Source organism: Macaca thibetana, chromosome 14 (genome assembly GCF_024542745.1).
Source record: "Macaca thibetana thibetana isolate TM-01 chromosome 14, ASM2454274v1, whole genome shotgun sequence".
Taxonomy (NCBI): domain Eukaryota; kingdom Metazoa; phylum Chordata; class Mammalia; order Primates; family Cercopithecidae; genus Macaca; species Macaca thibetana.
Window position 1 is genome coordinate 104,839,723 of NC_065591.1, and position 20,250 is coordinate 104,859,972.

Here is a 20,250-nt window from a genome sequence, read left to right on the forward strand (position 1 = left end):
AGATGAGAGGATCCCTTCCATGTGAAATGCCCCAAATGAAGTGTGATAGTGATACTCGGTCATGGTTAGGGAGAGGTGATGCTTCCTGTGTCATTATGCTGAGGTGTGTCAGCACACCTCTGTGCCATTCGGTAGGCTGTGATCCCTCTGGCCAGCCCACCAAAAGCAAACCTTAATCCAGTTGTGTTGTTAAGCACACAGATATTTAGGGACTTTGTTTTACCTTTGACAGTCTTCCAAGGAGTTCTTAGTTCTAACATTTGCATGATTTCAATAGCTGATGATAAACTCTGTGCAGGTATTTAGGGATGTCACTTTACCTTCAATAGCCTTCCAAGGAGCTCTTAGAGCTAACGTTTGCCTGATTTCAATAGCTGATGATAAACTCTGTGCAGATGCGGTCTCTTTTTTGAAGACCTACCGATTTCCACATTTATCTTTGTTTCCTACAGATACTGTCTCCTGAATAATTGATATTTTTCTTACTTTCCTGGCTCCTTTCCTCTATCCATCCTTAAATGCTGGTGCATCTTGGCCATCTTCTTTTCTTTTGCACTGTTCTTGGGCCATCTCTGCCACTTCTGTGGTGTCAGATACCACTAATAACATATGTATGCGTGTATACTTGGAAAAGATAACATCACCTGAGTTCTAGGTCCCACGTATTCCATTGCTTCTTAGATATATTACAATTTTTAGTCACCACCGACACATACGATTTCGTATGTCCAATACAGAACTCATTAACTTTCCCTTCACTGCCCTCCCCTGAACCAAATGTAGCACATGAGTTCTCCTGTCTGTGTTCCTGATCTCTGTGAAAGCGGAAGTCTAGATGCCACCTTTGGCTCTGTCATTGCTGTTATTCTGCATCTGTGTGGTAGTCTTTGGTAATGATGTTCCTGTTATTTCTGAAATTGCATAATAACACAGTATGACATCTGTTGCTTCACATTTCGCTTCCCATTCTGTGATTATAAAGAGGTCATTTTTGCAAGGATGTTAAAGGCCATCGTCAGCTTCTCAAGGGCCCTCCAAGTCCTTCGGGAGACAGCCATGCAGTCCTCATCCCAGTTCACTTTCACCCCTTCCTTGTTTGCTGGTCCCTCCTTTGTCAACAATGTGTTCATGATTTGAGCAGTTTTTCAGCATTCCTTACATTGCCTTTATGAAATCTTATATCTTTATAAGATTTGTGAATATTTTCATTGAATTTGCTTTCTATCCTTGAATACCTACCTCATCTGACCATCAGGAAGAGGCTGGGTGAGGGTGCTGGGTTGATGAGTGGAAGAGGCACTTGCATGAGGCAGGGCTGTTTCAGTTGGAAGTCATCTCCTCCGTACTCAGCTCACCCCCAAGTGTTGCATTCTTAAGGCACCAGTCGCTTCCCCACCTACTCTCTTAACCGTAGGTCTTGGATACTCACAGACAACAATCTCTTGCATATTACCTTTGAACTGTCCCTTATATATTTTGTTATATTTTTACTTTAGAGGCTGTAAAGATTTTTCAATAGCGAAGGACGTGAAAACTTAGGGAGACAGTGGCCAACTTAGTTTGCTATCTTAGAGCACAACCTAGTTTGCTCCCAGAAGAAGATATAGGGACATATCGCTGTTGATGAAACCATTCTTAGAATTTGAAAAGCAATTTTATGCCTACCATTTTATTGGATTTGTTACTTCATTTTGAGTAGCTGGCGATATTTTGCCATTTATTATTATTATTATTGTTATTATTGGATGGAGTCTCACCCTGTTGCCCAGGCTGGAGTGCAGTGGCGTGATCTCGGCTCACTGCAACCTCCGTCTCCCAGGTTCCAAGTGATTCTCCTGCCTCAGCCTCCCGAGTAGCTGGGATTACAGGCATGTTACAGGCATGTGCCAACATGTCCGGTAAATTTTTGTATTTTTAGTAGAGACAGGATTTTGTCATGTTGGCCAGCCTGGTCTCCAACTCCTGACCTCAGGTGATCTGCCCACCTCGGCCTCCCAAAGTGCTGGGATTACAGGCATGAGCCACTGTGTCCAAGGTTATTATTTTCTTAATTGGTGGCTCCTACTAGTCAGCAACTGCTAACTTGTAGGATAAGAAATTAACAATAATAATAGGAATAATGGTAAGACAACTGAGTGCTTACCACATGCTGAGCAGTATGCTAAGTGCTTTCCTCATATTTGAGTGTACGAATTGACTGAATGAATCAGATCATCACTGCGAAGGATCATGAGTTAGCATGCTGTAGTCCATTCTCTGTCCATCTAAGTTCTCAGACCACTTTTATGGGACATGCAGTGAATGGAATCAGTTGTTAGGATTGCAGGAGTCCAGGAAGTTAACATGAATGGAAAAGACATTATATAAATGTGTCTAGAGACATGTTTGGAAGCCTTATTCTAATAGGAAACAGAATAAAACTATTATGACATCCTTTGGCTATTTATTTGGGTTTAAGTCATATAGTAATTGGTATAGGAAAATGGTCTTAAGAGACAAACTGGAGTATGTTTGTTTTCATCCTTCCTAAATCTCAGAGACAATCAGCTTTGGTAATTCCTATGAAGTTTTTCCATGCTTAAGAATGTGAGGAAAATATTTCCTATTTATACATTATATTAATTAAAGCCCTCAAAATATCTCTGTTACACAAAATGCAACTAATAATGCCACAGTGATTTTCCCATTGTTATGTCACTAAATAAGTTGGCTTATGCAGACTTACACAAATTGTCATTTTGCATGATTATAGTATTACATGAAATTTTTGTGGCTTTTAAAAACCTGCTGTGGACCATTTGGCTTTGCTTGACTAGCCTTCAGGATAATAATGCCATTTACAAGACTTTACTAAACCCCTGAAATAGCAAAGGTAGATAATTAAACTAAGCCACAGCTACTGCATGGTTGTTTCTGTGCAATAGGGAGAAGATGGGAAGCCTGGTAATGTTTTGAGCAGAACCAGCTCGTCATTGAAATGCTAAGAACGAGCTGGAAAAATATTTTGTAATAGGAATTATATAGTCAAAGCCAATGAAACTAACAGAAACTCATAACAGTTGGTCTGGTGTTAGTCCACCCACCCTAAATTTGAGTTTAAAAGATGCTTTGGGACTAAGCATATGTTGGAAGGAGTTGGTTTAAGCCAACAGGCCTCTGACTTACTTTGCTTAAGATAATGCACTCAATACAAACACCTCACTTGGGGCATTCAATCCAATTCTCCGGTTCACGGTTTAGAGAGCCATACTTTTGTAGTTTTCAGAGATAAATATTTTGCTTGTTTATGACTCTAGGGAAGAGGATAATACATTTCTGAACAGCACCATCAGAACTGATGAGGTCTCTACACTTTTATTTATTTATTTATTTATTTATTTGTTTGTTTGTTTGTTTAAGGGACGGAGTCTTACTCTGTCACCCAGGCTGGAGTGCAGTGGTGCGATCTCGGCTCACTGGAAGCTCCACCTCCCAGGTTGATGCCATTCTCCTGCCTCAGCCTCCTGAGTAGCTGGGCCTACAGGTGCCCGCCACCACACCCGGCTAATTTTTTGTATTTTTTTTAGTAGAGACTGGGTTTCACCATCTTAGCCAGGATGGTCTCGATCTCCTGACCTCATGATCTGCCCACCTCGGCCTCCCAAAATGCTGGGATTACAGGCGTGAGCCACCGCACCCAGCCCGAGGTCTCTACACTTTTGTTGTTTCTATTCTGGACAGGGTAAATTCTTCTGAAATTGCATAGATGATGGATCATCCCAAGATACCATCCTAAGATAATGCTGTGCTTGCCCCTTAGACTTGTGGGATGAAGGAATATAGCCAGTGGCTTCATATAAACTTCCCCAATAGTATTACAGATCCTGCTTTTCAGAACTGAGTACAGATGGGTTTGAGAATAGAATCTGGTAGAGGGATGGCCAAGGAAGCACAAGTAGAATGCTTGTATTAGTTAGAATTGGGTTTGGCCACATGTGAGCAAAAACTTAAAATAATGATGGCTTCAACAGGTTAGTTTATTTTTCATAAAAGAAGTCCAAAGGCAGGTAGGTAGGTAGGTAGATAGTCCAGGATTGTTATGGTGGTTTCACCATGTGATCGGGGAACAAGGATCCTAGTTTTCCGCTCTCAATCTTTATTACGAGGATCTTACCTTGCGGCTCAACATGGCTGCTACAGCTCCAGCCATCACATTACATTGACAAACTATAAGGAGGAAGTGACAAAAAGAATAATCTTTTCTTCCCTATGAGGAAGCTTCTAGGAAGTTACATATCTCTTTGGCAGAAACTTGGTCACCTTACCACACCCACTGCAGGAGAGGACAGAGAATGTAGGCTTTTAGCTGAGTATACCTCTCTTAAAGTCCAGTTCTTACTACTATGTAATAAGAAACAAGTGAATATTGAGAGAAGAGTTGCAGACCCTGGCACAACTGCTAGATACTATACTGTTTATGCAAATATCAGAGCAGCACGAGCTTGAAAAGATGGCACCATAAGTGTGGGTTATCTTTCTTACCATGGAGAAAAACAATATATGTGTTGAGGCTCTTATTAGAATATAAATATTGGGTAGTTGATTGAAATTGTGCATTAAAACATTGATTCCCTCTTAGTAGTCTGACAAGTCTTATGCAAGCCAAAAGGAAAGATGTGGCCCAGGAACAGAGAAACGGAAATGATTAAATGCCAGCTCCGTGACTTTTATAGCAGTTCATTCAGCTGCCTACCCACAAAGCACTTCCCAAGGAAGTTACAGCCAAGAATTCACTTGGCTGTGCTTGTCCATTTTTCATTCATTTCAATGACGATCTCCAGGAATAAAAAACATTCTGAAAGAAGAAAACCTATTGAAGGACTTGAGGAGTATGAACAGAGTTTTCCTTTAAAAGAAAAATTTTAAAAGAAATCGCTTTAAACCACCTATGTTTGATTAGGAAGTTTAGGGTCCTGTTTTCCTCTGTGTGTTTGTTTGTGTATCTAAGTCGCTACAAATATATACCTATGTATTCAAGATCAAGTTATGAATTTCATAGAATTAGGAAATTTGTATATTTTCTTGTTTTAATGATGTTGAGTGAAAACAGAAAATAGGAGGACATTCTTTTAAAATAGCCTTGCCAAAAACCTGAAAAGGACTCTAGCATTCAATAAACTGTACATTTCTCCCCCATTAGGGGTAAATGAATGTTTAATGCATGGGGCAAGATTTTAGTCTGATCTGCAAAAAAAGGGAAAAAAATGGTAAATCACAGACACAGGTTTGCAACAACTTCTTGGATAGATCCCATAGCTCTCCAGTTACTTTCAGGGATTTAAAAAGTTGGGTCCAGCTTTCTTCATGGCAGGTACCTTGATCACTTTGGAGGGTTCCCTTGGGGTATCCCTTACTCAGCTTGAGGCAGGTGAGTGGGCAAGGTCAGAGTACTGCTTACGCTTGTGCATTGCTTATGCGTCAGAGAATCTCCCAGCAACAGCCTCTAGTCTCTTACAGTGGTATGGCTGGGCCAAGGAGCAGTTTCAGTATCTCAGGAAGGCCTGTGGTGATACATCTTTAAAGTTACGGTAATTTGTCATCTACTGTCCTTGGTTTTGAACTTTAGCTAAAATTTGGAGCCAACACGCAAACTTCCATTCCATATCCAGTCATACATGTGATGAGTATTATATTTTAGGTATTTTTTACTCTGTCATTTACTATTCACCCCTTTTTGTAGTGTCCTCTCAATTCATTGTTCGCTTCATTCTGTGTTTGTTGGAGTAGTTTATTTGCTTATCTCTAGTATTTTAGAAGTTTAGTGTCATTTAGAAAAGGAGGTTAGTACCAGTTAATGTGTTGCAAGCTATTAGAATATAGTCTTGTAGAAGGTTTTCTAGGCTTTAACTTATGCTGACAAGTTGTTTGCAAAAGTAACATAAGAATATATGTATTTTTTCCATCATTATGAAGTTTATATTTTTAGCAGTAAAGTGGGGATTATGAAACTTCAGACTTACCGTATGGTCAAAAAAAGAAAAAAAATGAAGCCAGGGGTAATTTGCCACTGGTGTTGTGTTTCATGCCTATTCAAAAGAATCTGAAATTAACCCCCTCTATTTTTTTTGTCTAAAAATGCACTACATTAGGAAGATTGTTTAGGATATCTTCACTCACTGCTTAAAAACAACTTAAGCAAACTGCTGCAAAGTGGTAGGTGGTTTCAAAAACCTTAAGCAATTGCTTCAAATTCTGTAGTCTTCTGAACCATCTGTTCATTTGCCAGGTATGGACAAATAGGGAAAGCTGTTTGAACCAATGTTGAAATAATTTAAAATCTCATTGGAAATAAATGGCTAACAGCTTCCAAACGGTCTCATCATTGATTTCAGGAAATGATGTAGTCATTTGAAAATGGCTTTGTTGTTAAAATATTTGACCATTTAGTATGCAAATCACCGGAATTAAATAATTTGCTTAACTAACAATAATTTAGCTATTTCTCGAGTCATTTTTTAAATCAGCATTTACTAAACACTTAAAGTATACATAGAATTGTACCGGACATTTTATGGAATAGTAAATGGAAACGAGGTCTTGCTCATGTGTTGGGTTATAGCGTATTTAAGTTAGTTATGAGACATAACTGTAGAACAACCACGAAAACAGCCATAGTTATTCATTCTTTTCTTCCTTTATTCACATATTATTTGCCGAGCACCTATTTATACATCATGAATGCTGGGTTACAGTGGTAACTATAAATTAAGATGCTGTTCTCATAGATCTGTTACTCTGATTGGAGGAGACACATGGTGTAAAGGTAAAAGAGTGAATGAATGAATGAATGAATGAATGAATGAATGAATGAATAAGATGTTTCAAATAGTAAGAAGTCCTATGAAGAAAATAAAATGCTATATGCTCCGGAGAGTAAGTGAGCAGAGAGGGGAGTGGGTTAAATAAAGAAAGTGCCCTCTGATTGAGCTCAGGAGGTGGAGGTTGCAGTGAGCCAAGATCGTACCACTGTACTCCAGCCTGGGTGATAGAGTAAGACCACATCTCAAAAAAAAAAAAGCTCTTTCTGATACTGGAAATGAGATTGGAACGACACAAGGAGCCGAGAGAGAGAGAGAGGCAGAGAGAATTGTAAACATGTAAGCATAAAGTAAGAGAAAAATCAGCATGGGTTGGCTGCTTTATGGAAACTTTTTTTGAGTTGTTTTGTGGTTGTGCCCACAACACTATACATCTTGATGTAGTTTGCATATATTTTTAAAGTGGGTTAGCATCATCAGCTAATGCTTATTGAACTGTCAGGAAATATTTATGGAGAACCTGCTGTGCTCAAGAACACTTATTAAATGCAGAGCCCTGAATTGTGAGTTACAAGGATTTTCAAAAGACAGAATTCTAGGGTTTAAGGGAAATATTTCAAAGGAATTACAAATTAACTTGAAAAAACTCCAGGGCCTTCTTAGAGAAGCACTGTACATTCCAGATACAGCATCTGAAGCCAAAAGATTAAACCAGATGGGCAATCATTTTCTTTCTCATTACCCAACTAATAGGGACTGTGAAGATGGGCAGGGACTCATGTCTAGGGCCCACATGAAGTCACAGTGGACCTAGAAATAAGTTAACATCATAGTTAAGATTTTCACCGGCCACTTTGCTTCCCCAGGATTTTATATTTTTTGAGGAAACAGAAAATCTCTGTCATACACAGAGAGGTGCTGACTTCCTTGCATGCCGTGTAGACATAGGAGGAGTGGTCACAGAGGGGGCATGTGCCATCAGCCTTCTTCTTGAGCTAGTGGCACCCTTAAGGATGCAGGTGGGGAATATCAATGTATTATTTTAGAAAAATCAGAAGCACACATTGTATAAAGTTTAAACAGTGGCAACAGAAGGTGCTGGACACTTTAAAATGTCCTTGTGTGGATAAATATTTTGTATGGGAGAGAGCACAGACTCTGAAAGCAGCCAGACACATGGTTAGATGGATGACTTATGATCTTGGAGTCTGCGTCTACTCATCTTTAAGATCGTAGTAGTAACGATGATAGCTGTCATTTATTAAGCACCTGCTAGGCATTTAATGTAAGTTATAGCCATGCTGAGCTGGACGTTTTAATCTCTATTTTATAGCTGGAAAAACAGGCTCAGAGTGAGTAGGCAACCTACCTCATGCCAGATATTCAGTATGTGGCAGAGCTGGACTCAGACCCAGTTCCCTCTCTTCCGAGGTCTTCCCACCCACACTGCAGTGTCCCTTGCAGTCTTGTTCAGAAGATTAGCAACCATGAATGCAAAGTGCTGCTAAGCAGGCTCACAGAGATCCCCCCCCCCCCCCCCCCCCCCCCCCCCCCCCCCCCCCCCCCCCCCCCCCCCCCCCCCCCCCCCCCCCCCCCCCCCCCCCCCCCCCCCCCCCCCCCCCCCCCCCCCCCCCCCCCCCCCCCCCCCCCCCCCCCCCCCCCCCCCCCCCCCCCCCCCCCCCCCCCCCCCCCCCCCCCCCCCCCCCCCCCCCCCCCCCCCCCCCCCCCCCCCCCCCCCCCCCCCCCCCCCCCCCCCCCCCCCCCCCCCCCCCCCCCCCCCCCCCCCCCCCCCCCAGGAGAAGCACAAAGATGAGGCATGTCCCTGGCTGCTTTTTCCTCCTACATCCCAGGACCTGGGATCACCTTGAGATTCTCTGTGAACAAAGAAATCAATATGACTAAATATAATTCTTTGTACAATTACATTTCAAAATTGACAGCCTCTTTCATTGTTGCCTCAACAATAAATAAATAAATAAATAAATAAATAATAAATAAAACAAAAACCTAGGAATGATGTTTATGTGTTTCCAAATGAAGAAAAGAAATTTGGGATCCTAAAGAGTATATAAAACATGTTGATGTAGCATGTTAGTGGAAATGGCTAAAAGGTAACAGAACAGAACAAATGTTGTAGGAATTTAAAATGTTAGTGTCTTGTTTAATGACATAGACAACACGCAACAGTGGGGCTTTGCATGTGAAGTCCCGTTATAGTATGATGAGTCTCAGTACAGATAGGGAGGCTGCTACTCAATATTAGGTTAATTTTGGTCTTCATCAAGACCTTTAAAGATGATTTCCTGGATTTTAGTTCTTATGATCATTGTTCTGCCTTCAACAAGGACTTGGTAATGATAAATTGTTGGTGTAGATAAGTCGCTGGCGTGAAAGTTGATCTCAAACAGCTTCTTTCGGCATTTAATAATTACTGTAGTGAATTTTCACCTGAATGTATAAGAACTGTCTCACCCTGAACTGTCAAATCTAGGAAATTATTAGATGAGACACCTCCAAATAATGAAAGACCTGATTCATATGACTCCCATGAGCTAACTTTTCTAAGAGTGAGTTTCTTTAATACGGTTTTATTTCAATTTAAGGTAATTTAAATCAAACTTTTTACATTCCTGGTCTTAATGCTAATGTAACTTACCAGAAATTGACTACGTTTCAGGGTTTTGATTCATATAGAATAAAAAGGAAGGACATAATGTTAAATGAAACTAGCCAGGCACAGAAAGATAACTACTTCATGATTTCACTCATATGTAGAATCTAACAAAGCTGATCTCATAGAAGTAGAGAATAGAATAGTGGTTACCAGAGACTGGAGAGGGGAAAGAGGTGAGCAAGCTGGGAAAATGTTGGTCAGCTTATATAGGAAGAATAGTTTTGGGTTTTCTATTTCATAGTAGGGTGACTATAGCTGATACCAATGTGCTGTGTATTTCAAGATAGCTAACAAAGAAGATCTTGAAAGTTACAACCACAAAAAAATAAAGGTTTGAGATGATGAACATGCTAATCACCCTGACTTGGTCATTAGACAATGTATACATGTATACATCACACTGTACCCCATAACCACGAACAATTATTATGTGTCAATTATAAACAAATGTTTTACACTTGTCAAAAAAAAAAAGAATAGAATGGGAAGCCCCTTTGGGTATTATTGGTATCAGAGAACATGAATCACACCCGTGTAAAAGACATTCTCTTATGATGGAGAGATGCATGTTTATTCCTAAATTACCAGGAGGTGTGGATTTGACTCATACTAAATCAAATCCATGAATTAATGTTTCCTAGAAAGTTTTCTCTAGATGGAAAAAAAGTGTCTATATAATACCTTGTTTTCTTTGTCAAGTCATGCCTACCGTTTTGAGTTGCTTTGCACTATAGCACTATAAGGTTATCTAGTGAATCAAACAAGTGTATATGCACATTTTAAGCATTCAGTATCTATACTTTTGTGCAGTATGAAGGTGATTTCTTTCATCCTAAGTTATCTGGTTAATTACATCAACTGGCCATTTGGTTTTTACTTTATAAATATCGGCTTAAGTAAAATAGCATAATAGCATAACAGTTGCTCAGAGAGTATTTACTTTACATCCACTTTTATTTTTCCTTTTATTCTCAGCAGCATGTCTAGTTTTTTTAGCCAAAGTCTAAAAATATCACTATAGCTCAGAAAATAATACCTCTTAAATAGAACTAGCAAAAATATTTCTTTAGTGTTACGAGGTCATCTGTTAATGCTAGCAGGTTATGACATGAGCAGAACCGAGAATTACCCAGCTGGCATTGCTCCTTTAGCATAGAACAAAAGCATCTTTTCTGTGACTAATGTAAATCCCAAAAGTTAGTGTTTTTCAGATATACAGAATAAAATTTCGGCAGTAATGATTGAATTGATGATATTGTCAGCCAGTGGTAACATCCTAGGTGACCATAATCACAGGATTGGTTGGCAATCAATAACTGTATGTGTTTCTTGGAAGTTATTTGGGGATGTGCTTCAGCAAAGTAAGGGAGAAAATTAAGAAAAAAGGTGAGGAATTCAGGAAAAATCTATCTCCAGAGAGTGGTGAAATATTCCATTGACTCAAGACATGCAATGGGATTGAAAAGTCCAATAGTTTAACAGAAGGCCCTATGTTAAAAAGCAGTGGTGCCCTGTCCCACCCCTTCTCAGTTGCTTTGCATGTAGTATTATAAATTTATCTATGAATCAAACAAGTGTATATGCACATTTTAAGCAACTCAGTATTGATACTTTTGTGCAATATGAAGGTGAGTTTAGAACACAGCAGGGCTAAAGAGGAACCAACAGCACCAGGGTTAAAGGGAGAGCCAATTCAGATGACAGCAAGAGGAGTCAGGGCTCCTTGAGAGCAGACTCTGGAAAACTCAAGAAATATCCATTTAAATAAAGTATTTAGAGATGTGGCTGTCACTTTAGAAAAAAAGTATTTTAAAGACTTAACACGTGCTTCTTTGAAACAAGGCCTTCTGCTGAACTGTTTGATTTTTTAACCACATTACATGTATTAATTTAATGGAATGTTTCATTAAAAATAATGCTATGATTAAAAAAAGTTAAACGGAGCTGGTAAGCTGGTAGAGGAAAAACTTTGCCATTCTTATTAAGGATGCTGAACTTTGGCCTGGGCCTTTGTATTTTCTAGGGATGCTTCAGTATGGTGGAAAAAGTATAGGCTGGGGACCCAAAGAGACTGATTGTCAGTCCTCTCCCTGCCCTACTCGTTGTGTGGCTGTGGATGATGGCAATGTTGCATTTCCTGCACACCTGCTATGTACCTTAGGGGTTGGTGTTATCTTTATTTGATAATAAAGGGAGCGCCAGAAGGTCTGTGACCCCAGGCCAGTTACTTGAAACTTTCTGCATCTTCATTTCGGACACAGATATGAGTAGTGCCTGTCTAATAGCATTGCTGTGATGGTCAGAGATGTACTGTATGGGCAGTAGCTCTAGCTGCTCGTTATTGTACTAAAGTGTATGGTTTCAGCCATGCCCCTGGCCAGGTATTTGACTTAGTTCCTCTCTTCTCTAAAAGATGAAAACAGTAATTCCAGACTTGTATTGGGATGTACTTTAGGATTATATATTGGAAGTTCTCTCAACTCTGTGATAAGAGGATCTAGCAGTCTAAGAAAAAAGATGAGATAACATCATCTACAGATACCATCTCAAACATGGTTCCTTCCAGAATTAAGATGTTATATCTCATTGATGGTTAAGATGGAACAATTGACATGTAAATATGATGCATTTTATTCTCCCGTTAATTTTTTGGTGAGGTTATCAACCTCGTTGGAAAGCAAGAAGGGCCTGCAGATGTCTGGTAAGGAAAGCATTAACATCAGTTGTACATTAGACATATCACTTGCTTTCCAGATCTTGTTAAGGTATCAGGAAATCCCTTTATCCTTTGTTATACAAAGTAGTACTTGGATTCTTGCAATATATTTTGTACTTCCTGTTGCAAAAGGGAAGATTTAACTAATTTTTTCTACTAGGGATTTGTAGTAGGATATGAGAATAAATAAAACAGTTTCATTTGCTCACTTGTGCAGCTGAAGCTTGTGAAAAACCCCACCTAGATATTTCAAGGAAGTAATAGCTAATTTTTTTATCCCCTATACATGAAACACTTTAACATACATCATCTCCTACAATCCTCACAACAACTCTTAAGGATGCTATCATAGTCAATGCTTGTTATTTTTGATAATTACATTCTACACAGTCACCACAAACACTGAATAAGGGAACACTGAATTGTTGCTTCTAGTGAAATGCAGGATTAGGTTCCTGGGAGCCTCTGGCCATAATATTTTTGTCGACGGATCAACATCTTAGCTTGTTTTATGTGCGTTTCTGTTTAAAGACACCTTACTTAATATTTATTTTTGATTAGTTAAAATTGAACTCATAGCCATCAGCATGACTATTAATAATCTGTGACTGAATGAAGCTTAGCTAACACTTGTATTTTTATTGTAAGGCACATCACAGATTTCTTGTACTCAGGAACACTAGACAGCACTTCACTACTACCTTCGGGGGCATTTTAAACAGCAACATCACCGCCAAAAGCACAAAAATGTGAAAGACCTGGCACTAAATAGACCGTAGAAGACTGGGCATAGTGGCTCACGCCTGTAATCTCAGCAGTTTGGGAGGCCGAGGCGGGCAGATTGCCTGAAGTCAGGAGTTTGAGACTAGCCTGACCAACATGGCGAAACCCTGGCTCTACTAAAAATACAAAAATTAGCCAGGTGTGGTGATGGGCACCTGTAGTCCCAGCTACCAGGGAGGCTGAGGCAGGAGAATTGCTTGAACCCAGATCGTGCCACTGCACTCCAGCCTGGGCAACAGAGTGAGACTCTGTCTCAAAAAAAAAAAAGAAGAGCATGGAAAGGACACTTGTTTGTAGTATGAGAGCTGAGGCAGGAAGGCAGAGCATCACCTTGTTCAACATCAGCTGGGAAGGACAGTGCTCTGCACATGACCAAGGAAGTACTGCAAGTATTGATTTTGGGGTTACAAATAAATTTCAGAGAGTAGGTGAATTTGTAAATACAGAATCTGCAAATAATGAGGAATGTCTATATTACTGTATTATCATCATTTTGTTTGTTTGTTTTTGAGATGGGGTCTCACTCTCTTGCCCAAGCTGGAGTGCATCAGCTCCCTGCAGCCTGACCACCTGGGCTCAAGTGATCCTCCTGCTTCAGCCTCAATAGTAGCTGGGACTACAGACGTGCCACCACACCCAGCTACTTTTTTATTTTATTTAGAGATGAGGTCTCTCTATGTTGCCCAGGCTGGTCTTGAACTCCTGGGCTGAAGTGATCTTCCCAGAATTTTCAATTTCAAATAAAAAACTTAATTTGAGTGACTTGCCTAACTTCCACATAGGTAATAGATAGGGAAACTGATGCCTATACTTTTGGACTTGCTTTGTTCAGGGTATGCCATCTACTGAAACACTCCCTTCCACCCAGATCTCAGGGGCTTACCACAGGTCAGCAGGGATGTGGGACTGTAGCAGACCCTACTCCATACAGTCATTCAGGGATTCAGGCGCCTCTATCCCCCAGCCCTTCCCAGAATCCCCTGCATCCCATCAACTGACTCACAGGAAGGAGGGAGGGGCAAGGCCTGGATGTAGTTTGGGGACATTGCTGTTCGTCTGTCTACACTGCATTGCACCCGGAGCCTGGGGAATATTCTTTTCCTGTGTGCCCAGGCAGAAAAAGTAGTGGGATTTGGTGAGCATCATGACATTTTCTTCCTTCCAGGAGCACATAATGATGTTTTAATCCCATTCTTATATTCCTTACACCGTTTTTCTGTGTCCCTTCGAGAAGTGCTGAGACTTATGTTTCTACCTGTCGGGATTCAGTTGAAGAAAAGAGTGGAAGTGGAGGTTTTGTTTTCTGGGCAGTAAGTTTCCTGAATGCCAGGGGAAATGAGCTGATTATTTCCTTATACTTAGCTGGGTCTTTCAACAGAGAGTCTTTTCCAAAATCAAAAGAGTTTTCTAAATGAAATGACTTGATTTAAAATTAAAATAGATGCAGAGATGTATTTTTCCCCCTCAATACATTTTCTGAGTCAGGTTCTTGCCTCCTATAATTGAAGGCAACCATAATAACGAATTTGATTGCATGGCTTTTACTATTACTTTTGAGGTAATTGCCAGATTGGCATACACAGTAATTTGTATGTGAGAGGTGATCAGATGTGAACATTTCCATTCAGTCATCTCCCTGGAATTCAGACACATCGCTGCTCTGGTTTTAGAATTAGGACCAGTAATTGCAGCTCTGGGGTGAGCTGCGCATCTGAAATAGGTTGTGTTTCATGTGTGATAGTAATGTTATCAGACTTGCTTAGGGAGGCAGAGGTGAACAGATTTCTAGTCTCCTCCATATCCTGAAGTAGTAATGGTAATAACAGTAGTAGTAGCAACAGCAACAGCAGCAGCAGCAGTTGTTGTTGTTGTTATGAAAATATAGCAGGAAATGTGCAGATGGGGGTGGAGTTCAGGATGTATTAAAACAAGCGTGGAGACAGAATGAAGACTGATGAAAGATTAGGATGAAAATATACAAGTTTCTTACTTTTACTTTTAATCTCAAATTAGATACTGGGTTAATTTTTTTCTTCAGCAGAAGTGGAAACATTTTTCCTCTACTATGCAAAAGAGAATAGTGGCTATTCTTCAGAGGATTTAAAAATAAATCATGTGAATTAAAGGTAAACAAGCCATATGGCTGTGGCTGTATGCTTCCTCCTGGAGCTGTCTTTTAAAGGGATATGTTTTCCAGCTTCCTTACTCTTATAAAAAGCACTTTCATTCTCCTGCTTGTTTTTAATTAGTTAATATGCATTTGTTGAACTTCCGCTGTATTCACGGCATTGTAACAAGCACTCCTGGTGGATACTGAAGACATGACTAAGACATTTAGATCAATCCTGCATATCTTGTAGGGATTTATAAAGCTGGTTGGCCGGTAACATCTTCATGCTGCAATCCTGTTACCATTGTTTTAGACGTATTCTGTTTGATATCCATAAGAGACAGAAAACTGCTGAGAGTTGTAATCTGCTTTTGTTCAAGTTGTGACTTGCAATGTATTCTGATTTCTTTTAGATTTGGCCTAATTTCTTTGAGGCTTGGGCCTGAGGTCCGTGCTAATTTATATGATTGATGAGCTGTCTTTCATTTTGTGCTGTTGACAGAAAAGGAAAATTAACCTCAAGTCTGGTCATGATAATTAGGCTCCAGCTTAACTCACTCACGTGTCCTGGGGGTCAGTTTCCTTCTCGGTCTGTTGTCCAGTCATGCGCAGGCAGGTGGCACATTAGTACCTGGGCAAAGAAACTCTTCCCCTGGGGATTTGTCCTTGAGGACAATAGACTTTTTTTTTTTCACTTTCACCTACCCTTTAGGGGCTGTGAATTTGGTACAGAGATTTAAAAGAAAACCCTAAAGGCTTTGCTGTAGAGTATTCAAGATATAAACACACTGAATTTGACTGGAGTCTTGGTGTTGCCATGACTCTTTCCCTTTATTAAGAAAGAAAGCCATTTTTAAATTGTAGAAAAACTAAATATCCAGAAGTAAGAGAACTCATCTGTACATGTGAATTTCTTATGAAGTTTTGTGGTTATTTCTTTTCTTCTTTTTCTTCTTCTGGCATTGCTTCTCTTGATTGGCCCTGGTTTCTGTAGACCTGGACGATGTGTGATTGGGTGACAGCTCCAATCTGTTAACGTCTCATGGTGTAGGATGGGACAGAAGATGAAGATGAAATATTGTTTTAATATCCCCTTTCCTTAGCTGTCAGCAGCTTTAGGGATTCACAGATAGCTTGTGGTTTATAAATATTAAATCAAGGATTCATTATGGGGAGGCGTCACCGTGACTAGCCAAACCCCAAACCCAAGGGATCTAGCTATCACGATGCCATTTGTGATGAGAAATTCAGGGCTGAAAAATAGTTTCTATTCTCCGTAGACATTTAAAAACACATGGGAAATATTCTGTTATTATAGTAAAGTAGTCTGGAGTCTACGTTAGGAAGACCCCGTTAATAACCTTGAATCAACACTCTCTAGCATTTTATGGTGGAGAAGGCAATATAATAATACTACATTTACCTGGGGCAGTTAGATTTTTGACACCTTATTCCTTGAATTTGTAGAGACAAGAAAATGAAACACAGTGAAAATAACTCAGCACTGAGTAAAACTGTTGTTATAAAACTCCTACTTAGTAGGAGTCTTATAGAAACACCCTTAGACCTTATAACTAGGGCCCATTTTGTTATAATTCTATGAAAACAGCAATTCTGGTTTGATAAGTTTGATTCTCAATTTTTTCCCTTGAAACTCTTAATTCAAGTTTATATGGACAACACATTATAAGATACATCTCACCTTGAGATGAGACGATTGAGCCGGAGACAGCAGAATCACTAACAATGACATCGAGATCTAGGATCCCTTATTGAATGGGTGAGTAACTCTGCACATCTCACCACCCCTGAAGGCATTCTAGTATTATATTGTCCAGGATAGTGACAGATTTTTATAATGATGACCCCAAGACACCAAGGAGATATTAAATTATGCTCAGCCTACTGGGGAAATGTGTAGTTCTTTTTTAAGAGCACGCCACCGAAATATTTTTTAAAGGCCTTGGTGTTCTAGAAAGAAAGCTTCATTATTGGGTGAGTCACGTGTGCGAAGCCCATATCATCTAACAGAGCTGGATGTGAGAAGCCCTGGAATATTTTCTAGATGAAATGTAACACTACCCCCTGCTTTCCATATTTGCATTTATGAAGTATGTTTGGTCTAAATAATTATTATGTCACTGTTATTTTATGATTACTGTGATTTCCTCTTTAGTTTTATTTTCCTCTTAACATCTGTCTTTCCAAGACAGGGGTATGTCAGGAAGGAATGTAGACCATCTCCACGCCTCCTGGAATATGCCTTTGCCTGGGAGGGCCTGAATAAAACATTTAGCATTTACCAGCCAGTTTAAGGATGTGACTCCAGTCCCTGAGAAGTCCAGGTCTGTTTCAGAGCCTGCCTTGTCAGCCCTACGTCAGCATGGCCCCGTCATTTCCCTGCTCCTGTCCCGGGTGCCTGGGGGAAGTCTCCAATCTCAGGGAGTCCTTGTAGCCTTGTCTGCTTTACTCCCTATCTCAGTCCCCATCCGGGCTCTTCAAGCCCTTTCCACACTCCCCAAGCCCCCAGCCCCGAGCCTGATTCTGCCACTCTTAGTAAATAACCTCACCTCTGGTTTGGAAGTTCTAATCTACGTGACATGAACTGCTTCCTGTTTTTATTCTTCCACTCCAACTTTTTGGAGTCCTTATTACCCTCTGCTCCCAGCTCAAGAGAAGAGCCACCCTCTTTGTTTCCCAGGCTGGACGCAGCAGCCCTCTCCGGCACTCCGCCACCCTGAGCCATCAGCTTTCCCTTCTCTCTGGCCTGCCTGGCTTGCTCCTCTGCTCTGGTCTAGGGCGCCTCTCCCCAATTCCATTGCTTGAACCACCTGCCAAGCCACTGCTTCCCCCTGCCTTGCCCCTGCGCTCACCTCCCACTCTCCCCTTTCTGTGTTGCCGTTGCCTCTACCCCCTCTACTTTATAGATGCCTTCCCTCCAGGTCATTGTCTACTCCCAGGACCCCCATCCTTCTGCTGTTTTGGGGTTCATCCTTCTTGCCTGCTGTCTTTATTTGGTGCTTCTGACCACCTTTTCCTTCTGGAACCCTCTCTCCTTGGAACTTTTTGCTATTATCATAATTCTCACTATCCTTGTAAACCATTCTACCTTGCAAGGTAAGCTCCTGCCCCGCCCCACCCCAAATATTTCAAGGAAATGGATGCCCTACAGATAGGCTAAGACTTCAGTACCATTTCGCATGTCTCTCTAGGTCCCGGGGGCACCCGCATCTGAATTCTGGTGCCTGGGCTTCTTGATTCCTGGCCCAGTTTTTTTTCTAATGCCCACATTCCTTGCCGGGAACAGGTGGGCATTCATCTCAGTTCATTTCTCAGCTTTTTTTGCTGTGCTTTTTCCATTCTACCCTTTCTTCTGCACCCATGACTTTAACTACTATCCTTATTAATATGACTGCCAAACTTATCTTTAGCTAGATCCTCCTCCTTCAGTCTTTATATCTGAGTTTTTATCAGGTACCTGATGCCACACCAATGCCTTAGAATTAACACCCACATCAAATCATATTCATAAAGCATTTTGAGATTCACAAAGTGCTCCCACATTCCTTAGCTTATTTAATCCTCATTATAATTCAGAGAGGACATTATTATCAGCCACCTTTTTAAGATGAAGCAGTTGAAGCCCAGAAAAGTTACAGGATTGCTCAGAATGACAACAGGGAGGAAAACAAGAGGGCTAGGTTTGTGAGTTGTAATCCCTTTGCTCTTTTCCTGCCCAGGCCGCCTCGGGTCTGTTCCCAGGCTAGTTCAAGGCTGAAATTGCCATTGTCCCCCCTCTTGTCTCCTTGATAACAGTAATAAAATAACAGAAACAAGGTGCAAGCCATTAGCAGCCTCAGACTGTCGCTGGTGTGGGAACGTGTTAGCTGCAGAGACCCCGTCTCCATCATGTGTGGACACCTGAGCACAGGTTCTGTTATATAGGACTTTATTTTAAAAACATCTGCTGATTGATATTGAATTGTTCAGTGTTCAGTTCTTGTCTAATGCACCCAGACTCACTGCCTCATGATCACATTGGAGTCCCTCCTTACTCTTCTTCATTAAATGCATGAGTTCGATATATTTGTCCTTTTCCAGTGCTGTGGGCATTTCTATGTTGCTCCCACTTTCTGCTTCAGACACAAACTCTGGTCTTCATGTTGACATGTCTCTTGTACTGTGCCTGTAGCATCCTCCATAGTCCTTAGGCTTCCAGCCTCTGGCTGCACGAGTGCCAGGTACATCTCCTGAAAATACAACTCTCTTCCTGGACTCAGACATTTTCTTCGAGTGTGTGAGAATTTTAGAGATTGCCTGGCCCAGCCTCCAAGAAAAGAAAAATGTCAAAACACAGTCCCAGAGGGCCAGGCCCACCCCTGCGGGTGGGGAGCACCACCCCCAACCAGGGCCTTCCCGACACCCAGTCCCGGGCTCTTGCCTCTGTGTCATTGTGCATCTCGTCAGTCCCTCCATCTGAAGCCTGCACCAGTTCTCCCCAACCTGCCAAAAACGGAGTCAAGGTTTCTTTGTCCGGCATTGAGGCCCTCTCCATGACCCAGTTCTAACATGCTGTTCGAATTATTGCTCACTAATCCCTAAATCAATGTCCCAGCCAAAGTGCCCTGCTCACTGCTCTCCAGCAAGCCCACTGCTCTCTGGCCTCCTTGCCTTTTGTAGATAATTCCCTCTGCACAGAATCTCTTCATCATCTTCCTTTCGTGCCATCCTTTCCAAGGAAAGTTTCCTGATTATTTGTAGTTGAAAAGAAAAGGGCTCTCCTGGCTGGGCACGGTGGCTCACGCCTGTAATCCCAGCACTTTGGGAGGCCGAGGTGGGTGGATCACGAGGTCAGGAGATCGAGACCATCCTGGCTAACACGATGAAACCCCATCCCCATTAAAAATACAAAAAAATTAGTCAGGCGCGGTGGTGGGCACCTGTAGTCCCAGCTACTTGGGAGGCTGAGGCAGGAGAATGGCGTGAACTTGGGAAGCGGAGCTTGCAGTGAGCCAAGATCATGCCCCTGCACTCCAGCCTGGACGACAAAGCGAGACTCCGTCTCAAAAAAAAAAAAAAGGGACTCTCCCATCTCTGAGAGCCCCATAGCACTTTAGTCCGGACTTACCTCTTGGTCTGACTTGCATCGTACTTATTTTTATGCCCATCT

The 20,250-nt window shown here is 41.2% G+C and overlaps 2 protein-coding genes across 28 annotated transcripts in view; one reads left to right on the forward strand and one right to left on the reverse strand.

The window, feature by feature from the left end:
• TIMM8B (translocase of inner mitochondrial membrane 8 homolog B) overlaps nucleotides 1–20,250 on the reverse strand; it is a 1,180,384-nt gene that overhangs the window by 933,590 nt on the left and 226,544 nt on the right. Inside the window, exon 1 of one of the 10 annotated variants that reach the window (XM_050757802.1) lies at nucleotides 19,479–19,482. The exons of the other annotated variants lie outside the window; for them this stretch is intronic. The gene's annotated coding sequence lies outside the window, so the exon portion shown is untranslated. Of the gene's footprint in view, nucleotides 1–19,478; nucleotides 19,483–20,250 lie in introns of those variants that run through there. 10 annotated transcript variants of the gene reach the window in all.
• Nucleotides 1–20,250, forward strand: part of NCAM1 (neural cell adhesion molecule 1) — a 313,863-nt gene that overhangs the window by 57,801 nt on the left and 235,812 nt on the right. The gene's annotated exons all lie outside the window — the stretch shown is intronic.